Below are 24,079 nucleotides of genomic sequence, written 5' to 3'. Positions count from 1 at the left end.
TGCAACTCTTGCATAAATCTAAATTTAGTTCGAAATAAGAAGCCCAAGAAGTTTCTCGAGGGGCGATGCTTGATTTGAACGCCAGACCTTGCTCTTTGGTGGTGCCCGGGTTCCTGCTCTCAGAGCAGGTTCCAGAAGCTCCATCAGTGCCAGCACCAGGGGGAACGCCCGCACGCCTGTTACTCAGGGAAACTCTGCCTGTTTTCCATCCACCAGCCTCCACCTTCCCCAAAGCCTGTCCTAAGTGAGCACCCAGCCTGCAATTGCTGTAGGTTTCCAGCCCGACAGTAAATCAACATGAGCCCCACTTGACACAAGGGAAACATTTCCATGAGCCCAGATTTTAAGAAATGCTTATCAAGCTGAACAGGACCACCCCCAACCCTAACCACAGTGGGAGCGGAGAAGCAGGAAGACCCAAAGGAGCAGAGGGTAAAGAAAGGGGCCCTAGAGAGCAGGTGTGGCTCCTGAAGGGCCAGGAGAAAGACAAGGTGGGAGCCCCAGAAGTGGAAGGCAGAGCCCTTCCCGTCAAGGAGCCTCACAGATTCCTCCCCCCGCCCCCCCACCATCCCTGCACGGGTGCTGGGTGAGCCACACAAGGCAGGGGGCTGGAGGCCGAAAGGAAGGGGGCACCCCACCAGCTGATGGGCCAATGGTAAGACTGTCTTCTCCCAAGTTAAGGCTTGGTAAGGTGGTCACAGGTAAGCCCTACCAAGGGAAAAGGCAGGAAAAGGGCTCCGTACCAAGACCGGACTGCTAGAACAACCATTGGTAAGATGCAAGCCCCAAATGAGCGCGGGCCCACCAACATCACGGGCAACAGAAAGGATCGTTTAATTGGTGAAAGTGAAATTTGCTCAGTGGTGTCCGACTCTTTGTGACCTCATAGACTATACAGTCCGTGGAATTCTCCAGGCCAGAACACTGGAGTGGGTAGCCTTTCCCTTCTCCACGGGATCTGCCAAACCCAGGGATCTGAGCATAAACGGAATAAGGGCCAATTGGTGCAAGATGGTATTGTCAGAGGAAGATCGAACTGTCTCCTCCGGATGGAAAGGGTGGGCCCAGCAGCATGGGAGCAGACAAGAGCCCAGAAATCATGGATGCCCGGCCCTACGCCAGGCAGGAGATAGGAGGCGTGCTGACAGCCGGAGACAGAGAACCCTTATTCGGTTCTCTGGAAGAAGAGAGACTCTAGCTAACTACACACAGGCTTAACGCAGATGGTGGGTCTGGCGGGGAGGAGGGTGGCCACAGAAGTCCTCTAGTCTGGAGAGAGGAATGTTCATAGGTGAATGGCTCCAAATGGCTCACTGACTATGGAAAAGTGGCCTTGTGCCATGGAGCCAGGACCTCTGGGTAGATAGAGACAGGCTTTCCGTTTCAGAAGAGCTTCCTGATAATTTGAGCTGTCTGTAGATGGAGTGACTGGTGCAGGCAGTGCGGGTGAACGAGCAGAGGCCAGAAGGGCATGTGTTTGGGGGATTTACCATGAAGATAGAGCCCACTGCAGGGTAGACCAGATGGCCTTTAAGGCCACAGTCATTCCTGGGATCTGACACTTTTGGAACTGAGGGGGCGACTTCTCTGCCAACTCCCACAGCCACCCTGCTTCTGGAGATGCAGTGGCATCAGGCTCTCAGCCTGTTGCTGGCTGGTGACTTACACCCCAGCCCCAGTGACGACCAGCAGCCTGCCAGTTTGGCCACAAAAGTGCTAAATGTCCAAACTCGGAGCCCCTGGCCTCCTGGGAAATTCTTACCCATATTTATAAAATGACGGCTCAGTGGTGAGCTTTGCCAGGCTGCAGCTGCTAGGAAGGGGTAGGATGAGCGGTTTGAAACCCACCATAAGCTGGGCAGGAAATTCCTCAAGACACAGGTCAACAAGAAGCACCTGTCATGCCTCTACCCTCTCTCCCGGGACCCCGAGGCCCAGGGCTCCAGCGAAGCCCCTCCTCCGGGGCCCTTCCTTCCGCAGTCCCCTCTCCAGCCCAGGCAAGCTGATGCCTGCCCCCTAGAATGCCCGGCTGCGCCCAGCCCACAGCACCATTATATGGTGCCTCTGCCACACGGTCTCATTCTCCCTTGAATGTGCTTTATACCCCTTTCTAAGGAAGGGTTGTTTTTTTTTAAGTGCTCAGTAGATGAACTGCTCCATCTATACAGAGGGATGTTATTAAGTAACATAAAAAGAAATGAACTATGGAGCTATGAAAAGACATGAAGGAAACTTACAATGCATATTACTAAATGAAAGAAGCCAGTCTGGAAAGGCTACGTACCATGTGTTTCCATGACATGCGGGAAAAGATAAAATTATGGAGACAGCAAAAACAACAACAAAAAAAAATTAGTGGTTGCAGGGGAGAGGGGAGGATAATGGAGGCACACAGGATTTCTAGGGCAGTGAAACTTCCGTATGATACTGTAAGGGTGGGTAAGAGTGGGTAAGTTTATGATACAACTGTCCAAGTCCATAGGGTGTGCCACACCCAGAGTGAAGCCTAGTGTAAAGCATGGGCTTTAGTGTGATAATAGTGCACCAAAACTGGCTTGTCGATTGTGACAAGTACACGACACTAACTAAGATGTGAAAAACACGGGAAGTTGGGGAGGGTGTAGAGGGGATCTGGCAACTCTAACTTTTGCTCAAATTTTCCTGCAAACCTAAAACTGCTCCGTCACAGGAAGTACAAAAAGGGGTGAGGTGATCTAGAAAAATCCATCATCTCACTCAGAAAAACATTTTAACTACCAAGGTATGTGAAACCTTTACTATATACATACATACATGTTAGAGATATCTAACAAATGGGATTATTCTGATGTTGTTCAGTAGCTCAGACATATCCAACTCTTTGTGACCCCATGGACTGCAGCACACCCGGCTTCCCTGTCCTTCACCATTTCCTGGAGCTTGCTCAAACTCATGTCCATTGAGTTGGTGATGCCATCCAATCATCTTGTCCTCTGTCCTCCCCTTCTCCTCCTGCCCTCAATCTTTCCCAGCATCAGGGTCTTTTCGAGTGAGTCAGCTCTTTGCATCAGGTAGCCAAAGTATTGGAGTTTCAGCTTCAATATCACTGTTTCCAGTGAATATTCAGGGTTGATTTCCTTTAGGATTGACTGATTTGATTTCCTTGCAGTCCAAGGGACTCTCAAGAGTCTTCTCCAGTGCCACAATTGGAAAGCATCAATTCTTCGGCCTTCAGCTTTCTTTATGGTCCAACTGTCACATCCATACATGACAACTGGAAAAATCATAGCTTTGACTATATGCACCTCGGCGTCAAAGTAATGTCTCTGCTTTTCAATATGCTCTCCAGGTTTGTCATAGCTTTTCTTCCAGGAGCAAGCAGTTTTCAGTTTCATGGCTGCAGTCATCATCTGGAGCGCATCTTTTTCTTGTTTTCACATTTTAAAATAATTATAGGCTTACAGGGCGTTGCAGAAATAGTAGAGAGAGATCCCCAGTGCCCTTCACCCAGCTTCCCCCAGTGGTAACATTTTGCACAAAGATATCACAGGAACAAAACTAGGAAACTGACAATGTCACAATTGTGCTTTTTTGTCTTATAATTGGCTCTGTTTGTTCAGCAATGAACTGTGAACATCTTCCAATGGTTACATTTCTGCAGCTGTGGACTTTTTGATCCCTACATAATAATTTGCTGTGTAAACTGCTGTAATGCACAAGATAGTCCCTGTAGTTGGATTTTAGTTTATTTCCAACATTTTTGCTGTCACCAAAGGCATTAACTTTACTTTTTGCACAAATTTTAATCACAGTTACATGTAAGTCTATTTACTCGGTGTGCTTCCCTGAAGTGGCTTTGCAGAACACATTTCCCTGGAACCTCCCTGGTAGTCCAGTGGTTAAGACTCCATGCTTCAATAGCAGAAAGCAAGGTGGGTTGATTCCTGGTCAGGGAATTAAGATCCTGAGTGCCTTACTGGTGTGGCCAATAAATAAATGAAATGCTATTTTAAAAACAAAAAAATACTTCCCTCCCCTGTGTCACTTCCACACTCTCCTGCTGGTGTTGCCTGGAATCACTTTTCAAATAAGCCACTTACCCTGAATCCTTGCTCTAGGATAGCTTCTAAGAAAACCCAAACCAAAGGATAAGAGGAGATTCCCTGACACACAAAACCAGAATGTCCAGAGGTAGAGCAGGCTTCAGGGTTGCTGTGATTCACTGCTCCCCCAACATCATCAAGGACCCAATCCTCTTCTCTCCAATCTGCCTGCCTCAAGACAGCTTGGCAACGCCCCTCATTGTGGCAAAGTGGCTGGAACACTTCCTGGGTTGTCAAGGCACTCCATTTCTTCCTGAAAAGGATGGAGAGCACACATCTAGGAGCTCTGGCTAAAGAACAAGGAATTTTCCTTCCCAGTAGTCCCAGCAAATCTCCCTTGAGTCTCTGGCTTGATTTGGACAAAGTGGCCAAACCAAACCAGACATTTGGCCACGGGACATGGGTTACTTGGCCAATTGCTGTGGCAAGAGGTTGAATTTATCCGAGCTGGACTAAAATGACCCCTCTCCCCCAGTTTCTTCACAGTACAGGGCAGGGATGTCAGGGACACTGGGGATCACAGCATGGCCTACACACCTTCGAAAGGCTTTTGACAGGTACCAGCAAAGCGCCCCCCAGAAAAGCCTATCTTTAACACATTCTCCTACTCTGGGTCTTACTATCATTTTTTAAAATCTTGGCAATTTGATAAGAAATTACATTATTCTATTTTTGACACTGTATTTGTTGGGTATTCATCTTTTTTTCTTTTGTACATTGCCTACTTATGCCAGTTTTTCTCTTTTTTTTTCAGTTTTTCTACTAAAGTAAACATTTTAATTGATTTCTGAAGAGCTCTTTAGAGATTAAATATTCTATTCTCTTGTCATAGGTGTTGCAAATATTTCCCCCAGAATGTCATCTCTTTTGAATTTTATCGTATATTTAATTTTTTTTACCTGGTTAAGTTTATCAATTTTTTCTTTTTGCTGTTAGCTTTTGCTTAGTTCTTCTATTTTAAAGTTTTGAATCTTTAACCAAGCATATTTTCTTCCAATAAAACTGCTGCTTTTTGTTTTGTTTTTTCTTTTGCATTTAAATCTCAGTAAATCTGGAATAAATTTGGTTTAGATATTAGATAGGCATTTAAGCATATTTTCAGTCTATGATGTTAGCCAGGTTTTCTTCAAAGTCTTAATTGAATTTATTAGCATCTTACTTCTGTTGTATTTTGTTTCGTTGGCATCAAGGCATGTGGGAACTTAGTCTTCTGACCAGAGATGGAACCTGCACTCCCAGAATTGGAAGGCAAAGTCTCAACCACTGGACCACCAAAAAGTCCCAGTAGCCAGGTTTTTTAAGGCTCCATTTGTTAAACATTCTCCCCAAGAACGTGAACTGCTTCCCTTGGCACATATTTTGCTGTTGTCCAGTTATTCAGTCGTGTCCAACTCGTGACTCCGCGGACTGCAGCATGCCAGGCTTCCCTGTCCTTCACCATCCCCCGGAGCTTGTGCAAACTCATGTCCATTGAGTTGGTGACACCGTCCAACCATCTCACCCTCTGTAGTCCCCTTCTCCTCCTGCCCTCAATCTTTCCCAGTAACAGGGTCTTTTCCGATAAGTCTGCTCTCAGCATCAAATGGCCAAGGTATTGGAGTTTCAGCTTCAGCATCAGTCCTTCCAATGAATATCAGGACTCATTTCCTTTAGGATGGACTGGTTTGATCTCCTTGAAGTCCAAGTGACACTCAAGAGTCTTCTCCAACACCACAGTTCAAAACACACATTTCATGAGCCCATTTATGGATTTTCTGTTAAGTTTCTTGGATACAAATGATTCTTTTTTTTTTCTTTTACCTTTAGAGATAATTTATTATTTTATTTACCTGTGATGCTGCATTTACAATATGCAAAAACACAAATAAAACTACCCAAGGTGTTTTGTCACTGAATGGCTTTTTCTGTGCCTATAACACATGGTTTTAATAACCATAGTTTAAAAATACATTTTAGTAACTGTAAGAAAGTCTGCTATCACAATTATTCTCTTTCAAAAGTTTCTTGACTATTTTTGTACATGTATTAGAATTTATTTTTAATTAATTAAAAATAATTAAGGGAATTAAAATCTGAAAATTTTAATAACATGCATTATTTTCAAGGCCATGGTGAATATTCTTCTCTAATCAATTCTGTTAAGTCTCTGCAAAGTCTCATTGTTTAGTTATATTTTTGTTTACTTTTAAATCTAGGTTCTATTCATATTTGTCAAAGTCATTAACATAATTCATACTTTATATCTTGCTGTTATTGTGAATTTTTTTTCATTATGTTTTAAACTGATAATACAGGGATGGGAAGAAGTATTGTTTTTGTAAATTTCTCTTTTATAACCACCTTTTATTGAAAACCAGCTTATTAGTTCTAAAGTTTCTTGAGTTTGTAGGGTGTGTGTGTGTGTGTGTGTGTGTGTCTGTAGAGGGTGGTTGATTCTTTGGACTTTCCCAGCTAGATGTCTCATTTTCATCTCCAGCTTCCTATTTCCCACAGTTCCTCAAGACAGAGAACCCCTCTCTCAGCCTGCATGGACTGGACTCAGAAACCGTGGCACCCCTCCTTGGACATGCTTCTCATAGCTGCCCTTCCCCTGGACACCCATACATTCTTGGGTGGTTATGCCTTTAATACATAATCTCATTCTGTCTGTCCAAGCTCTGATAGCCAGACAACTGAGGTCCCATTTTACAGATGAGAAAGTGGAGGCTCCAGGAAAGGAGGCAATTTACCAGACTGAGCATCTACTGATAATTGCAGAGCCTAGGAAGAGGTAGTGGGGGAGGCACCAGGCACCCAGAAGTCCTCAGCAGACCTGCTCTCCAGAGTGTGTCCCAGCTCCCTGGATGTCTCACAGTCCTGCCTTGGTCTCTTGCCCCATTTTGTTCCGCAGGAGAGTCAGGGACCCAACACTAAGCTGCAGCCCCAACTCCCCCGTCTCGGGGGCATGTTAAAGCCTTAGGGACCAAGTCCTCAAAACGATGACCCCAAAGTTCCCCACCCTCTTCTACCTCTTTTTTTGTCTATGACTCTTGAGCATCTAGAAAAACACCTTCAACAAGGGAGTTTAGTCCCTGGGAGAGCGAGTGCAGGGCAAGCGGCGAGGGAGGGTACCGCCTTTGGGGGTCAGGCCAGCTTTGCTGCTTGCAAGCTGTGACCTCAGCCTCGGGTCCTCCTCTGGAAAGGTAGCGATTCCCTCCGCCTGAGGTTCCCTTAGCATCAAGTACACTAAAGTCCACAGGAGCCTGTGCAGTGCCTGGGACGTGGTGGGGACCGACGAATCGCCGCCATCACTACCAAGATAAGGTGGATGCCCGGGGAAGAACTTCGCTGGTCTGAAGGCCGAATGTGAGCGGCGTGGCGGCGCCCTCTGGCGGTCGCTCTCTGCTTTGCTGCATTTCTTCCCACGCCTGCTGCTGCTGCTGCTGCTGCTGCTGCAGCTAAGTCGCTTCAGTTGTGTCCGACTCTGTGAGACCCCATAGACGGAAGCCCACGCCTGGTCCAAGAACAAAGGGAGCGCTGGTTGAGGACGAAAGAGAAGACAGCGACCCTTTATCTAGCGGCTCCCGACTCTGGGGGCAGCTGAGAGGAGACAGGCAGGGCGTGGAGATACATGGCTGTCACCTAGGGTGGGGGTATCCAGGCTCTCGTCTCCTTCCCACCTTCCCACTAGACACAGATACCACTGTCATTCCCAATTCAGCGGGCTTAAACCAAGCTATGGTTTTTCCAGTAGTCATGTATGGATGTGAGAGTTGGACTATAAAGAAAGCTGAGCGCCGAAGAATGGATACTTTTGAACCGTGGTGTTGGAGAAGACTCTTGAGAGTCACTTGGACTGCAAGGAGATCAAACCAGTCTATCCTAAAGGAAATCAGTCCTGAATATTCACCCGAGGGACTGACGCTGAAGCTGAAGCTCCAGTACTTTGGCCACCTGATGTAAAGAACTGACTCACTGGAAAACACCCCGATGCTGGGAAAGATTGAGGCAGGAGGAGAAGGGGATGACAGAGAATGAGATGGTTGGGTGGCATCACCAATTCAATGGACATGAGTTTGAGTAAACTCCAGGAGTTGGTGATGGACTGGGAGGCCTGGCATGTTGCAGTCCTTGGGGTCCCAAAGAGCTGGACACGACTGATGAACTGAACTGAACTGAACATAAACTGAGCTCATCTCCAACACGCTCTGCTCTGGACATCTGGCTCCCTCATCCGTGACTACTCTTGGGTGGAGGAGACATCAGTTGACTGCAGGATAATTTCTTTCACTTTGCAATGATTCTTCAAGCAACAACCCCCCCCCCAAAATGATCTTAACATACATATTAAAATCTAGTGTGTGACACAGCAGCATAGAAGGCATGGGAGACACGAGGCATGAGAACATCACTTCTGTTCACTATGGAAGAACTAATTCCACCAAGAAACACTCAGGCTGCTAAAATGAGTGGGTGAAAGGGGAGAGGGACAGGCCGTTCGTTACATGATCCCAAAATATCTCCCCACGAAATACGTATGAAATACAAAAGGAAGGAAAGAAACTTTACATTGAAATCATCAGACACGTATTGCTTTCATCAAGTGGATCAAGCCATTACCGCCAGCTGTGTGACCGGGGGACGTCACGTGTCACCCACCAGATTGCAAGAGAGAGGGCATAGTACACGTGACACTCTCTAACCACAAGGAGACACTGGGCAGACCCAAATGGAGGTCCATTCCGTGAAATGACCAGCCTCTGCGCTTCAAAAAATACTTAGTCCTGAAAGTCAAAGAAAGACTGAGGGGCTGACTGGGATGGAAAGCGACTGCAGAGGCAAGAGAGCTGGCTGTGATGTGTGATACTGAACTGGAACCTTCTCCCTACACAATGCTCCTGGGACATTTGGTGAATAGTCTCCAGCTGGAGGAGGTACAGAAGCTCATTGTTCCGATCCTGCAGCTTTTCTGTAACTTTGAAGCTGTTTTATGTTAAAATGTTGAAACAAGCTAGAGGATGGGACTGCCAGCCGGTTGAAGAGTAGAATCTTCTGCTTCCTGCCCTGAGAGCATCAGACAGTCCTCCCCCAGTCCTCCCCCGCACTCCTGTCAGAAACAACTGGATAACTGGAGGAAATGCTCCAACGGCCTTGGGGAGCAGGCAGCAGGAGGAGAGGGAGGAAATGAGGTGAGTTCTGCGGTGGCTCAGGTGGTAAAGAGTTTGCCTGCAATGCAGGAGACCTGGGTTAGTTCCCTGGCTGGGAGAAGGAAATAGCAATCCACTCCAGTATTCCTACCTGGAGAATTCCATGGACAAAGGAGCCTGGCGGGCTACAGTCCATGGGGTTGCAAACAACTGGACATGATTGAGCAAATAACACTTTCTTTTCTTATTCTCTCTTTCTGCCAGGAAGGTAAAATCCAAACTGGCACAAAGAAGGGAAACCCAAGTAGAGCCCAGTAATCTCCCTGAGTTAGAGTCAGAGATAGAAACTTGCAGAGGTCAAGACAACAAGACCTGACAGGACAGAGCAAGCAGGCCGGGGGAAAGCAGATGAAGAGCTTTGCATGGGGTTCCCTGAGTCTTTGGCTAAATACAAATTGTACAGGCATGGAGGGAAATGCTGTGAGGCAGGTGGAAACACTGCCAGGGAAGGAACGATCACTGCAGAGCTGAATGGTTCCCCAAACTCAGAAGCATGAGGAGTTGTATTTTATTCCCATCAGCCAAAGTGAAGAGATTTCATTGAATGCATAGGGTGTTGGGTAGAGTCCAGACATGCCACACCTTACAAGTGGGTTAAATTGGTCATAGAGGAAAGGCTAGACCAACCTTGAAAGAGCTTCAAAACAAGTCTTAAAGGATCAAAGTGATCTGCAAGTAAACTACTAATAACCGCTTCCCATAAAAACTCCAACACTCTTTATTAGGTGTTCTTTAAAGCCCCTTTCCATCCTGAAAGTCCATGGTTTTCTCTGCTGATCGTTTTTAGTTTTAGCTTTATTGAAGTATAACTGACATATATAAAGTGTACACTGTGTTGATTTGATAAATGTATACATCATGAGAACATTCCCCATCTTGTTAATTAACATATCCACCACCTCACATAATTATCTTTATTCTTTCCGTTCTTTTTTGGTTAAAGGTCTACTCTCCTAGCAATTTCTTGTAGCTGCGTAAGGATGCGGTAATTCTTCATTGCCACCACTGGGTGGCACTTACAGTTTTTAAATCCCCTGCCTGGCGGCAGATTTGAAATCCTCTGTAGCTCTGGGAGTTGGTAATGGACAGGGAGGCCTGGCGTGCTACAGTCCATGGGGTTGCAAAGAGTCGGACACGACTAAGCGACTTTTTCACTTTTAAATCCATGTTCGAGTTTGTCTTGTATAGAACAGAGTGCTACTGCTGCTAAGTCGCTTCAGTCGTGACCGACTCTGTGCCCACCAGGCTCCCCCATCCCTGGGTTGCCATTTCCTTCTCCAATGCATGAAAGTGAAAAGTGAAAGTGAAGTCGCTCAGTCGTGTCTGACTCTTCATGACCCCATGGACTGCAGCCTACCAGGCTCCTCCACCCATGGGATTTTCCAGGCAAGAGTACTGAAGTGGGGTGCCATTGCCTTCTCCATAGAAGAGAGTATTGGTAACTAAAAGCTTGTAAGATCTGGCTGTCTCCTGAAATCCTGGGATGTGGGAGGAGAAGTCCGAAGCGGACTCACCTGGAACATTAGTGAGGGGGGTCCCCACACTGTCCCTCCTCCTAGGCTCCTGACTCACCTGCCTTCTCTCCTCCGAGGGGCGGGTCCAGTGAGGAGACCCATAGGGGCTGGAGACGCCCTGAGCAAGTTCCATGCAGCACAGACCCTCATCTTTCAAGTGAGGGTCACAAGATCCGCCTTCTTGGTATACTCCAAACGTGGGACACCCCAGAACATCTAATTTCTAAAATAGAGATCCCCAGGTTCCATCTCCAGGGATCCTGATTCTGGTTAGGGTGAAGGTATTTCCCAGGCTACTGGGAAGACTAAATAAGACTCCGCAGGATTTTGGGGAAATCCAGTGAGGCTGTATATGGAAAGTTCCTAGTGCCACGTGCAGCACAGAGTAAGTGCTGGCTGATCAGGAGCTTTAATTGTTTTTACGACCAGTGGTTAGCAGCCCAGGTGCCCATGACTGTGTCTGTATATAGTAGATACCAGTGTGTGCGTTTTCCAAATTTGCTGACATATTGAGTGAAGCACTTTCACAGCATCATCTTTCAGGATTTGAAATAGCTCAACTGGAATTCCATCACCTCCACTAGCTTTGTTCGTAGTGATGCTTTCTAAGGCCCACTTGACTTCACATTCCAGGATGTCTGGCTCTAGATGAGTGATCACACCATCATGATTATCTTAGTTGTGAAGATCTTTTTTGTACAGTTCTTCTGTGTATTCTTGCCACCTCTTCTTAATATCTTCTGCTTCTGTTAAGTCCATACCATTTCTGTCCTTTATCAAGCCCATCCTTGCATGAAATGTTCCCTTGGTATCTCTAATTTTCTTGAAGAGATCTCTAGTCTTTCCCATTCTGTGGTTTTTTGTCTATTTCTTTGCATTGATTGCCGAGGAAGGCTTTCTTATCTCTTCTTGCTATTCTTTGGAACTCTGCGTTCAGATGCTTATATCTTTCCTTTTCTCCTTTGCGTTTTGCCTCTCTTCTTTTCACAGCTATTTGTAAGGCCTCCCCAGACAGCCATTTTGCTTTTTTGCATTTCTTTTCCATGGGATGGTCTTGATCCCTGTCTCCTGTACAATGTCATGAACCTCATTCCATAGTTCATCAGGCACTCTATCTATCAGATCTAGGCCCTTAGATCTATTTCTCACTTCCACTGTATAATCATAGGGGATTTGATTTAGGTCACACCCGAATGGTCTAGCGGTTTTCCTACTTTCTTCAATTTAAGCCTGAATTTGGCAATAAGGAGTTCATGATCTGAGCCACAGTCAGCTCCTGGTCTTGTGTTTGATGACTGTATAGAGCTTCTCCATCTTTGGCTGCAAAGAATATAATCAATCTGATTTCAGTGTTGACCATCTGGTGATGTCCATGTGTAGAGTCTTCTCTTGTGTTGTTGAAAGAGGGTGTTTGGTATGACCAGTGTGTTCTCTTGGCAAAACTCTATTAGTCTTTGCCCTGCTTCATTCTGTATCCCAAGGCCAAATTTGCCTGTTACTCCAGGTGTTTCTTGACATCCTACTTTTGGATTCCAGTCCCCTATAATGAAAAGGACATCTTTTGGGGGTGTTAGTTCTAAAAGGTCTTGTAGGTCTTCATAGAATCATTCAACTTCAGCTTCTTCAGCGTTACTGGTTGGGCATAGACTTGGATTACTGTGATATTGAATGGTTTGCCCTGGAAACGAACAGAGATCATTCTGTCGTTTTTGATATTGCATCCAAGTACTGCATTTCAGACTCTTTTGTTGACCATGATGGCTACTCCATTTCTTCTAAGGGATTCCTGCCTGCAGGAGTAGATATAATGGTCATCTGAGTTAAATTCACCCATTCCAGTCCATTTTAGTTCGCTGATTCCTAGAATGTTGACTTTCACCCTTGCCATCTCCTGTTTGACCACTTCCAATTTGCCTTGATTCATGGACGTGACATTCCAGGTTCCTATGCAATATTGCTCTTTACAGCATCGGACCTTGCTTCTATCACCAGTCCCATCCACAGCTGGGTATTGTTTTTGCTTTGGCTCCATCCCTTCATTCTTTCTGGAGTTATTTCTCCACTGATCTCCAGTAGCATATTGGGCACCTACCAATCTGGGGAGTTCCTCTTTCAGTATCCTATCATTTTGCCTTTTCATACTGTTCATGGGGTTCTCAAGGCAAGGATACTGAAGTGGTTTGCCATTCCCTTCTCCAGTGGACCACATTCTGTCAGACCTCTCCACCATGACCCACCCATCTTGGGTGGCCCCACAGGGCATGGCTTAGTTTCATTGAGTTAGACAAGGCTGTGGTCCGTGTGATTAGATTAACTAGTTTTCTGTGATTATAGTTTCAGTGTGTCTGCCCTCTGATGCCCTCTTGCAACACTTACCGTCTTACTTGGGTTTCTCTTACCTTGGACATGGGGTATCTCTTCACAGCCTTGGAAAACTCAGCAGTGGCCACAGGACTGGAAAAAGTCAGTTTTCATTCCAATCCCAAGAAAGGCAATGCCAAAGAATGCTCAAACTACTGCACAATTGCACTCATCTCACACACTAGTAAAGTAATGCTCAAAATTCTCCAAGCCAGGCTTCAGCAATATGTGAACCGTGAACTTCCTGATGTTCAAGCTGGTTTTAGAAAAGGCAGAGGAAACAGAGATCAAATTGCCAACAGAGTTCCAGAAAAACATCTATTTCTGCTTTATTGACTATGCCAAGCCTTTGACTGTGTGGATCACAATCAATTGTGGAAAATTCTGAAAGAGATGGGAATACCAGACCACCTTACCTGACTCTTGAGAAACCCATATGCAGGTCAGGAAGCAACAGTTAGAACTGGACATGGAACAACAGACTGGTTCCAAATAGGAAAAGGAGTACGTCAAGGCTGTATATTGTCACCCTGCTTATTTAACTTCTATGCAGAGTACATCATGAGAAACACTGGGCTGGAAGAAGCACAAGCTGGAATCAAGATTGCCAGGAAAAATATTAAAAAACTCAGATATGCAGATGACACAACCCTTATGGTAGAAAGTGAAGAGGAACTAAAAAGCCTCTTGATGAAAGTGAAAGAGGAGAGTGAAAAAGTTGGCTTAAAGCTCAACATTCAGAAAACGAAGATCATGGCATCTGGTCCCATGACTTCATGGGAAATGGATAGGGAAACAGTGAAAATAGTGTCAGACTTTATATTTTTGGCCTCCAAAATCACTGCAGATGGTGACTGCAGCCATGAAATTAAAAGACGCTTACTCCTTGGAAGGAAAGTTATGACCAACCTAGATAGTATATTCAAAAGCAGAGACATTACTTTGCCAACAAAGGTCCGTCTAGTCAAGGCTATGGTTTTTCCAGTTAGTCATGTATGGATGTGAGAGTTGGACTGTGAAGAAAGCTGAGCGCCAAAGAATTAATGCTTTTGAACTGTGGTGTTGGAGAAGACTCTTGAGAGTCCCTTGGACTGGAAGGAGATCCAACCAGTCCATTCTAAAGGAGATCAGTCCTGGGTGTTCTTTGGAAGGACTGATGCTAAAACTGAAACTCCAGTACTTTGGCCACCTCATGCGAAGAGTTGACTCATTGGAAAAGACTCTGATGCTGGGAGGGATTGGGGGCAGGAGGAGAAGGGGACGACAGAGGGTGAGATGGCTGGATGACATCACCGACTCGATGGACATGAGTCTGAGTGAACTCCGGGAGTTGGTGATGGACAGGGAGGCCTGGCATGCTGCGATTCATGGGGTCGCAAAGAGTTGGACACGACTGAGCGACTGAACTGAACTGAAGTGAACTGAGTGTGTGCCTGTGTGCTTATTTGCTCAGTTGTGTCCGACTCTTTGTGACCCAATAGACTGTAGCCTGCCAGGCTCCTCTGTCCATGGGATTTCCCAGGCAAGAATACTGGAGTGAGTTACCCTTCCCTTCCCCAGGGGATATTCCCAACCCAGGGATCGAAGCTGGGTCTCCTGCATTGCAGGAAGCTTCTTTACCATCTGAGCCACCAAGGAATCCCAGATGCCCAGTAAATACTGTCAAATGAATGAAAAAAAAACCTTCCAGGCAGACCATGGGGGTGGAGGCTCCAGAGCCCACCTGCAGGGATGAAGGAAACAGTATGGCCACCTGCCCCACCAGGACCCGTCTTCTGCCCACTGAGCCTCCAGTGACCCTGGATTGTACATGCATTCTGGAGATGCGAGGGGAGGCAGGATGAGGGGAGGGGTGGGGTGGGGGGATGGAGGGAGTCCGTCCTGAGAAGACAGCAGCCTGGGGGAGTCTACCCAGAACCCTAAAGCCAGGCCAGGACAAGGTTCTGCACCCTGCCCCCAGGGCTTCTTGGGAGAGTCTCTGCTCCCCATGTGACATGTATCACATCTGTGACAAGGTCCTCTGTGAGCTTCCCCGATGGCTAGTGGGAAAGAATTTGCCTGCAATGCGGGAGATGGGAGATGCAGGTTTGATCCCTGGGTTGGGAAGATCCCCTGGAGAAGGAAATGGCAGCCCACTCCAGTATTCTTGCCTGGAGAATCCCATGGACAAAGGAGCCTGGTGAGCCACAGTCCATGGGCTCGCAAAGAGTCAGATGGACACGACTGAGCGACTAAGCATGTCACGTGCCCTTCTATAACTACAGGGCTCCAGTTGCCTGGGCAGTGAAGAAACCGCGGGCACGGCCCCACAGCGGGCACCCTGGCGGTCAGTTGGGATGCAGCGGCAGACACCCAGGGTGGCAGGTGGGCCAGCTGTGCTCCCAGCTGCTCACCGGCTGGTTGGAGCTGCTTCTGTGTCTGAATCTCCCTCCCTTGGGCAGAGCAGTTCTGTTTGTCCTCCTAAACCTCAGAGCTTCCAAGAACTAAATCTGAAACCCCTGAGGCACGAACTGTCCCAGCGATGTGCCAACAGGAAACCTCTGCTGCCATCCAGAGAAGGGGCAAGTAGGAGGCCCACCCTCCCAGAGGGTTCCCACCAACCAGCTGGGTGACTCAGGGAACCATTTGCCATGTGGTTCCCCATGGCCTCCAGCAGGGGGCAGCCTGTCTGAGAAATTGGGGGTCATGCTCTCCCAACCCCGTGAGGCTTCCTTAGCTGTGCTTCCAGATGTCAAAAAAGAAGGAAACTGAAGGACAGGGAAGCCTGGCGTGCTGCAGTCCATGGCGTCGCAGAGTCGGACACGACTGAACCACAAGCATTGTTCCAGTCTTTGCTGTGATGTAACAAAACACCTGGAACTCAGTGGTGTTCATAAAGTCGCTCAGTCGGGTCCAGCTCTTTGCGACCCCGTGGACTATACAGTCCCTGGAATTCTCCAGGACAGAATACTGAAGTGGGTAGTCTTCACCCTTCTCCAGGGGATCTTCCCAACCCAGGGATTGAACCCAGGTCTCCCACATTGCAGGTGGATTCTTTACCAGCTGAGCCACAAGGGAAGCCCAAGAATACTGGAGTGGGTAGCCTATCCCTTCTCCAGCGGATCTTCCCGATGCACGAATCTTTTACCAACTGAGCTACCAGGGAAGCCCTGTTGTTTTTACCGCAATTCCCAAAGACTCAGTGATGGGAAACGGCCACCACCAGTATACTGCATTCACGGACCCTCTGGGTCAGGAGCTGAGCACAGGGCGGTGGCCCTTCTCTGTTCCAGGTAACCTGGGACCTCCCCAGGGGCGACCCTGGTGACTGGGGCCGGAAGACCTGGGTCCCAGAGCCCACTCCCTAGATGACCTCTTTGCTCACATGTGTGGCACGTGGGATGGACTGGCTTCTCTGGGCCCACAGACGATATCCCCACCAGGGGCGTCTCTGACCTGGCAACCTCAGAGTAAGTAGGCGTCCTGCCCGGTGACTCAGGGTGGCAAGAACGAGTGTTCCAAGAAGGCAAGGAGGAAACAGAGAGGCCTTTCTTCATCTAGCCTCGGAAGCGATGTTGCATCACTTCCACCATATTCCCCCTCTTTTGGCTGTGCTGGGTCTTCACTGCTGCTCTTGGGCTTTCTCTAGTTACAGCTCCCAGGCTGCAGAGCATGGGCTCAGGGGTGGTGGCACACAGGCTGAGTTGTCCTGAGGTGTGTGGAATCATCCCAGACCAGGGAAGGAATCTGTTCTCTGCACTGGTCCATCAGGGAAGCCCTTCCACACATGGGCCCATCCAAGTTCAAGGGGTGGGGACACAGACTCTCCTAGTGGGAGGGATGTCAAATCATTTGTGGCCATGTTTCCAAACCACCACAGACACAGATGCAAAAAATTACAAAACCTGAGTACCCATCATGAGGGTATTGCTTGATGAAATTTTCCAACATGAACCACTGGTATTGTTACCAGCAAGATCAGGAAATAAAACACTGTCTGAAGGCCCTCCTGTGTTCCCTCTCAGTCATTCCCCCCACCCTCATCCCCGATTTCTGACACTGCTTGACTTGAACTGAATTGTATACTTCAAAATGGTTGATTGTGTGTTTTGTGAATTTTACATTGCATGCATGCTAAGTAGCTTCAGTCGTGTCTGACCCTTTGCAACCCTCTGGACTGCAGCCCACCAGGGCTCTCTGTCCCTGGGATTCTCCAGGCAAGAATACTGCAGTGGGAGGCCACGTCCTCCTCTAGGGGATCTTCCCCACCCAGGGATAGAACTCATGTCTCTTACATCTCCTGCATTGGCAGACAGGTTCTTTACTGCTAGTGCCACCTAGGAAGCTCAAATTTTACCTTAACTTTTTTTATAAAGGGCACACAGTCCAGATGTACCAGCCAGCATTATATTGGAAGGATCTCACCTCAGATGTTGCTTATGCAAGTCTTCTTGTTATGCATAACTTGATCATCACTGAAACATGATTACTAATTAAGCTAATGGTGTCAGGAATTTAAACAAAACATCGGTGAATATAGCGGCTCATTGACTAAACTGAATAATGTTCAAATCAGGCTCTCATTGGTGAAATGAAAAGTACTGTTTTTTTAAGATATGTGGGTTGCTTTAAAATAGTTTAACCTCCCACCCACCTCCATACTGCAAAGGACATGAGAAACCGCCAAAATTTCTAACCTGCCCCTAAGGCTTGATTTTTATTAGCCAGCTTTCAGCCACTGATGTAGAAGGGCTTCTGGTTGTTTGATGATGGTCATAAGTAAGGCAAGGAATCTGGTTTCTAGAGTGTGTGCCGGCCTCTGGTGAAGGCTTTGGTTGGATTTTCTAAAAGGTGGTCAAGAGCTGGGACTTGAGACTTCATCAAATTTCTATGTTTGCTTGCTGGGGATGTTGATTTAATAAATATCTTTTTTTTTTGTACTTGCCTTGATGCTTAGGGGCTTCCCTTATAGCTCAGTTGGTAAAGAATCGCCTGCAATGCAGGAGACCCCGGTTTGATTCCTGTGCCGTGAAGAGCCACTGGAGAAGGGATAGGCTACCCACTCCAGTATTCTTGGCCTTCCCTTGTGGCTCAGCTGGTAAAGAATCCGCCTGCAATGCGGGAGACCTGGGTATGATCCCTGGGTGGGGAAGATCCCCTGGAGAAGGGAAAGGCTATCCATCCCAGTATTCTGGCCTAGAGAATTCCATAGCCTAGTCCATGGGGTCGCAAAGAGTTGGACACGACTGAGCAACTTTCACTTTGAAGTTTGAGGAATACTACTTTCCTGACCAGGGATCGAACCCTCGCCCTTGGCAGTGAAAGCACAGAATCCTACCCACTGGACTGCCAGGGAATTCCCATAATAAATAATTTTATGTTTAGCAGAATTTGGTCTGGGGCTGGCTTTCCTTATCATATGATAACAAGAATGTGGGGGAGTAAACACCCCCTCTAAACTTCTTTGACCAATACACTAACCAACCAAGTGAAGTCTGAGTTGTACTAGGTTAAACCGGTTTAGGTAAGTTTGCTCATACCCTTGCCCAAGTTTTCATCAGTTTGTTTTTCTTTTTAACCACTGCTCTGTAGGAGCGCCCAGTGAGGTTCTGGATACTTTGTTGCATTTGTTGATATCTTCTTCCGGTTTACACATTAAACCTTCCATTACTTTTCCTTGCAATGTTGTTGTTCAGCCACTAAGTCTGTCCAGCTCTTTGCAACACCATGGACTGCAGCCTGCCAGGCTCCTCTGTCCTCCACTATCTCCTGAAATTTGCTCAGATTCGTGTCCTTTGAGTTAGTGATGCTATCTAACCATTTCATCCTCTGCTGCCCTTTTCTTTTGCTCTCAGTCTTTCCCAGCATCAGGGTCTTTTCCAAAGAGTTGACTTTTCTGACTTTTGTGATCCTATGGACTGTAGCCCACCAGGCTCCTCTGTCCATAGGATTTCCCAGGCAAGAATACTAGAGTGGGTTGTCATTTCCTCCTCCAGGGGATCTTCCTGATCCAAAGATCCAACTGGAGTCTCCCACCTTGTGGGTGGATTCTTTAGCACTGAGCCACTAGGGAAGCCTGTAACAGTACAAAGTAACATGCCTAACTCAAGGACCCATTACATGTGCAAGATAGAGTGATTATCATCCATACTCATACGGTAACAGATAATCTGGATGCTTTCATCTTCCATGTTGCAATTAAATTTCAGGAAACTATCACTTAGGAGTTTTGGTGCAGTAACAAAGAAAAATGATAACCACAATTATCTGAAAAGATGAAACAACCACTCTCCCCTTTTCCATTTATACATCCAACTACATTCCCAGCTATGGTTTGTCCAGTAGTGAAAGCTATGGTCAAAGCTGTGGTTTTTCCAGTAGTCATGTATGGAAGTGAGAACTGAAGAAAGCTGAGTGCCGAAGAATTGATGCTTTTGCACTGTGGTTTTGGAGAAGACTCTTGAGTGTCCCTTGGACTGCAAGCAAATCAAACCAGTCAATCCTAAAGGAAATTAGTCCTGAATATTCATTGGAAGGACTGATACTGAAGATAAAGGTCCAATACATTGGCCACCTGATGTGAAGAACCCAGTCACTGGAAAAGTCCCTGATGCTGGGAAAGATTGAAGGGAAAAGGAGAAGGGGATGACAGAGGACAAGATGGTTTGATGGCATCACTAACTCGATCGACATGAGTTTGAGCAAATTCCGGGAGATGGTGAAGGACAGGGAAGCCTGGCATGCTGCAGTCCATGGGGTCGCAAAGAGTCAGATACGACTGAGCGACTGAACTGAACTGACATTCCCAGTGGTCTTTGGAAGCCTAGATTTTCTTCACAGATTTCAAAGAAAGCACAAATCACAGCAGTCTAATGCAGAAACAGATGTGATATCCAAGCCTACTGTTAAGGCAGAGATGAAAGACGTGTGTGTGTGTGTGTGTGAAAGACATGCAGAAATGTAAAACAATATTGGACTTCTCACTTATACTATTTATGTTAATAGGTAACGGCTTATTACTGTCATTTTAAAAAGAACAGATTTGTTGAGATATAATTCACATGCACAGACTTCACCCTTTTGCAGTGTACAATTCAATGGTTTGTATTATACTCATGGAGTTGTACAGTCATCATCACTGTCTACTTTTAGAATGTTTTCAGTGCATGAAGAGACTTAGGAAGAGCACACGACACTAACAATTACTTCATTTGCGAAGGACAAAACCTTTTCCTCTAAAAACGAATCAAAGGCCTGAGGTTTTGTCTTGTTAAAGACGTTGACGATGCCAAGATACGCAGGACTGCATGCCTCCAGAGAGGGCAGCAGAGCCAGGTTTCTGCTCACTTGGAAGCGTTTTCCCCTTTCTGGACTTGGATTCATTCTGACTTCCTAGTAGCTTGCAGGCCCATGCTTCCCGGAGGGCTGAGAGACTGGTGCCAACCCATCTAGGCTGAAGGGCATACCTGTTCTTGTCTGAATGCCACAGAACCATGAGAGCCTCAAGCCTGCAGGGGTTTTCAGAGGGAGGACTGGCAAATTGTATTTTCCTAAGATGGTCACAGTAGATGCTTCTTCCCTGGGGTCCAGCGGCTAAGACTCCCTGCTCCCAATGCATGGGACCTGGGTTCGATCCCTGGTCAGCGGATCCCATGTACTGCAACTAAACATCCCGAGGGCCACAGAAAAGATCGAAGACCCTGAGTGTCATGACTAAGACTCGGTGCAGCCAAATAAATAATTATTTTTTTTATGAAAAGAGAACAAAATGAGCGATTTAAAAAAATCAATAGATTTTTAAAATGAAGACAGATGATCACAATGACACATATCCCATCTCACACACTGTTTCTAGATGATTTTATCATGCCTCCATTGAGAGGTGGAGATTATTTTTGGCTGTGCTGGGTCTTCGTTGCTATGCTTTTCTTTAGTGGCGAGTAGGGGCTGTGCTCTAGCTGCGGTGCACGGACTTTCCTTTGCGGCTTTTCTTATTGCGAAGCAGGGGCTCATGGGCTCGTGGGCTTCAGCAGCTGTGGCGCGTGAACTCAGTATATGCGGCTCCCAGGCTCTAGAGCCCGGCTCAGCAGTTACGGCACATGGGTTTCGTTGCTCTGCAGCATGTGGGATCTTCCCGGACCAGGGGTCGAACCTGTATGCTCTGCATTTGCGGGCGGATTCTTACCCACTGGACCACCATCCAGGGAAGCCCGAGGGGTGGAGATGTACGTCCTCTCTCCTTCATGACTGTTCTGACCAATAGAGTCGAGCTGTGTGATTTCTGATCCTATTCATAAGAGGCGATGAAGCTTCTACCTCCCTCTGTCTCTTTGCAAGCCCGCCCTGGGAACCCAGTGACTATGCTGGGAGGAAGCACAGGCCACACGTAGGTGTTCTAGCCAAGCATCAGCCAGCGTGAGTCCATACCTGGGAGGGAATAAATCTTCAGATGGATTCTCCCCTCCAGCCTCCGAGCTGTCCCATCTTGCACCAGGTGGGTCAGAGGAGGGACTTCCCCATGAAGGTCTGTCCAAAGTGAAGATTTGTGAGCAAGGTAAATGTGTTGTTTGGGCCTTAGGTTTGGGGATGGTTTGTTACATAGCAATAGGGAACTGAAAAGAAATCCTGGAGGTAAAACACGTTTGATTTCCCCTGTGAAATGCAAAGGGGCTTCTCTGATGGCTCAGATGGTAAAGAATCTGCCTGCAGTGCAGGAGACCCAGGTTCAATCCCTGGGTCAGGAAGATCCCCTGGAGAAGGGAATGGCAACCCACTCCAGTATTTTTGCCTGGAGAATTCCATGGACAGAAGAAAGGTAAAATCTCCTGTAGCCATTCCCCAGGAATGTCAGTGAAAGAAACACATTCATGGGATGACACAGGCAAAATAGTTTCAACTGCTCTACAGCTAACATCGCTCCCCTGTGGTACTGTTCCATTGCAAGCAATCATATTTGTTTTGTTATAGCAGTTCTGTGTGGTCATTGTAGAAAATTCAGAGAAGTGAGAATTAAAATAGTTGACAGAAATGGTTGGACTCCCAGTGTTTACAACAGTTAATAATGCGATCCTGGGCTTCTCTGGTGGCTCAGTGGTAAAGAATCCGCCTGCCAATGCAGGAGACATGGGTCCAACCCCTGGTCTGGGCTGATCCCGCATGCCGTGGAGCAACTAAGCCCGTGCACCACAGCTACTGAGCCTGCGCTCTAGAGCCTGGAAGCTGAAACGACTGAGTCCACAAGCCCTGGCACGCTATAGCCTGTGCTCCACAGCAAGAGACGCCACCGCAGCGAGAAGCCCGCCCGTGCGCCACAGCCAGCGAGTGGCCGCCACTCGCCACAACTGGAGGAAAGCCCACGAGTCGACGAAGAGCGAGCACAGCCGATCAATGAATATAACTATTTTTTAAAATGATAATTTGGTCCCTTTCTCTTTTTTTTTTCCTGTGCATAGAAATATGTTTTACAAAATATAGGTCATATTTGCACAGTAGTATTGATGTGTGTCTGGCTCTTTGTGACCCCATGGACTATAACCTACCAGGCTCCTCTGCCCATGAGGGTTCTCCAGGCAAGGATACTGGAGTGGGTTGCTATGCCCTCCTCCTCCAGGGGATCTTTGTGAACCAGGGATCACATCTGTGTCTCTTATGTCTCCTGCATTGGCAGAAAGGGTCTTTACCACTAGTGCCACCTGGGAAGCCCCAATAGGGATGTTTAAAAGATTTTATTTGATCACTTTATTTAAAAACTTAATTTTTCCCTAATTAAAAAAAATGTATGTATGGGGCTTCCCAGTAGGGATGTTGAAAAGGTTCTGTTTGATCACTTTATTTAAAAATTTAATATTTTCCCTATTTATATAGACATTATATATATATATATATTTCGGGAAGATCCCTGGAGGAGAGCATAGCAACTCACTTCAGTATTCTCACCTGGAGAATCCTCACAGCTAGAGGAGCCTGCTGGGCTACAGTCCATGGAGCGGCAAAGGGTCCTACAGGACTGAGGGAATAAGCACACAGGCCTCTCCAGATGCTCAGAATCCCTGCCAGGACCCCCTTGGGCCCTACACACCCCAGTGCCAAAGGCTGGTCCTGGATCTCAGGTGCCCACAGCCAGCAGTGGGGACAGGCCCTGGGCAGCAGCCCCCAGGCAGTCAGAACAAAGTCAAGGCAGAGTCCTCAGGGGCAGAGCGGTGTTTACAAGATTTTTCTCAAGGCTTGGCTGACGTAACAGCCATCCACATCAGCCTTCCTTAGGGAGTGACTTTTTTTTTTTAACCGTGGTGTTAAAATGCTGACTTATTTCTTTATTTTCAAGCTTCCTTTTTACTTTCTTGCGTTTCACAGAAAAAGTCAGAGTCTCCGAAGTGGCTCTGGTGTCTTACCACAAGAGAGCCAGGAGTTCCTCTCTGCCCGCTTGCCTTTTTTTTTTTTTTTTTCTGTTTGCTTATTTGTTTTTAGTATTTTTAGTGTGTTTTGGAAACATGTCTTTAGAGTGAGTATTTAAAAGTCAGCTCGCCCTTCCCCGCGCTCCCTGAGGGCGCCTCCCTCTCCCAGACCTCGAGACCAGTGGCGGCGAGGACGCCACCCGCAGTCCTGGGGGCGCGCGGGTGTCACTCGGGGGCGCTCGGCTCCCCCCACCCCCAGTCTGTCACCGGCCGCGAGCGCCGGCAGGCAGTCGGGGCACTTCTGGGGGACGAGAAAGGAACCGCCAGAACGGTAGTGAAACTTTCGCCCGCTGCCGTTCCCGGAGGACCCCAAGGTCCCCGGGCCCCCGGGAGCGGGCGGAAAGCTCAGGGTTGATCCGAGGGTCCGCGCCCCATCCCAGGAAGCACTCGGCCGGTCGACATCCCCGGGACAGGCGGGCACCTGTGGCCTCCGGGGCGGGCGGTCCCCGAGCCACAGCTCCTCCTTAAAGCCGCGGCTCCGCCCCGCCTGCCCACGGTTCCAC

This window comes from Ovis aries, chromosome 1 (genome assembly GCF_016772045.2).
Source record: "Ovis aries strain OAR_USU_Benz2616 breed Rambouillet chromosome 1, ARS-UI_Ramb_v3.0, whole genome shotgun sequence".
In the NCBI taxonomy this organism is placed as follows: domain Eukaryota; kingdom Metazoa; phylum Chordata; class Mammalia; order Artiodactyla; family Bovidae; genus Ovis; species Ovis aries.
This window is presented reverse-complemented; position numbering follows the sequence as displayed.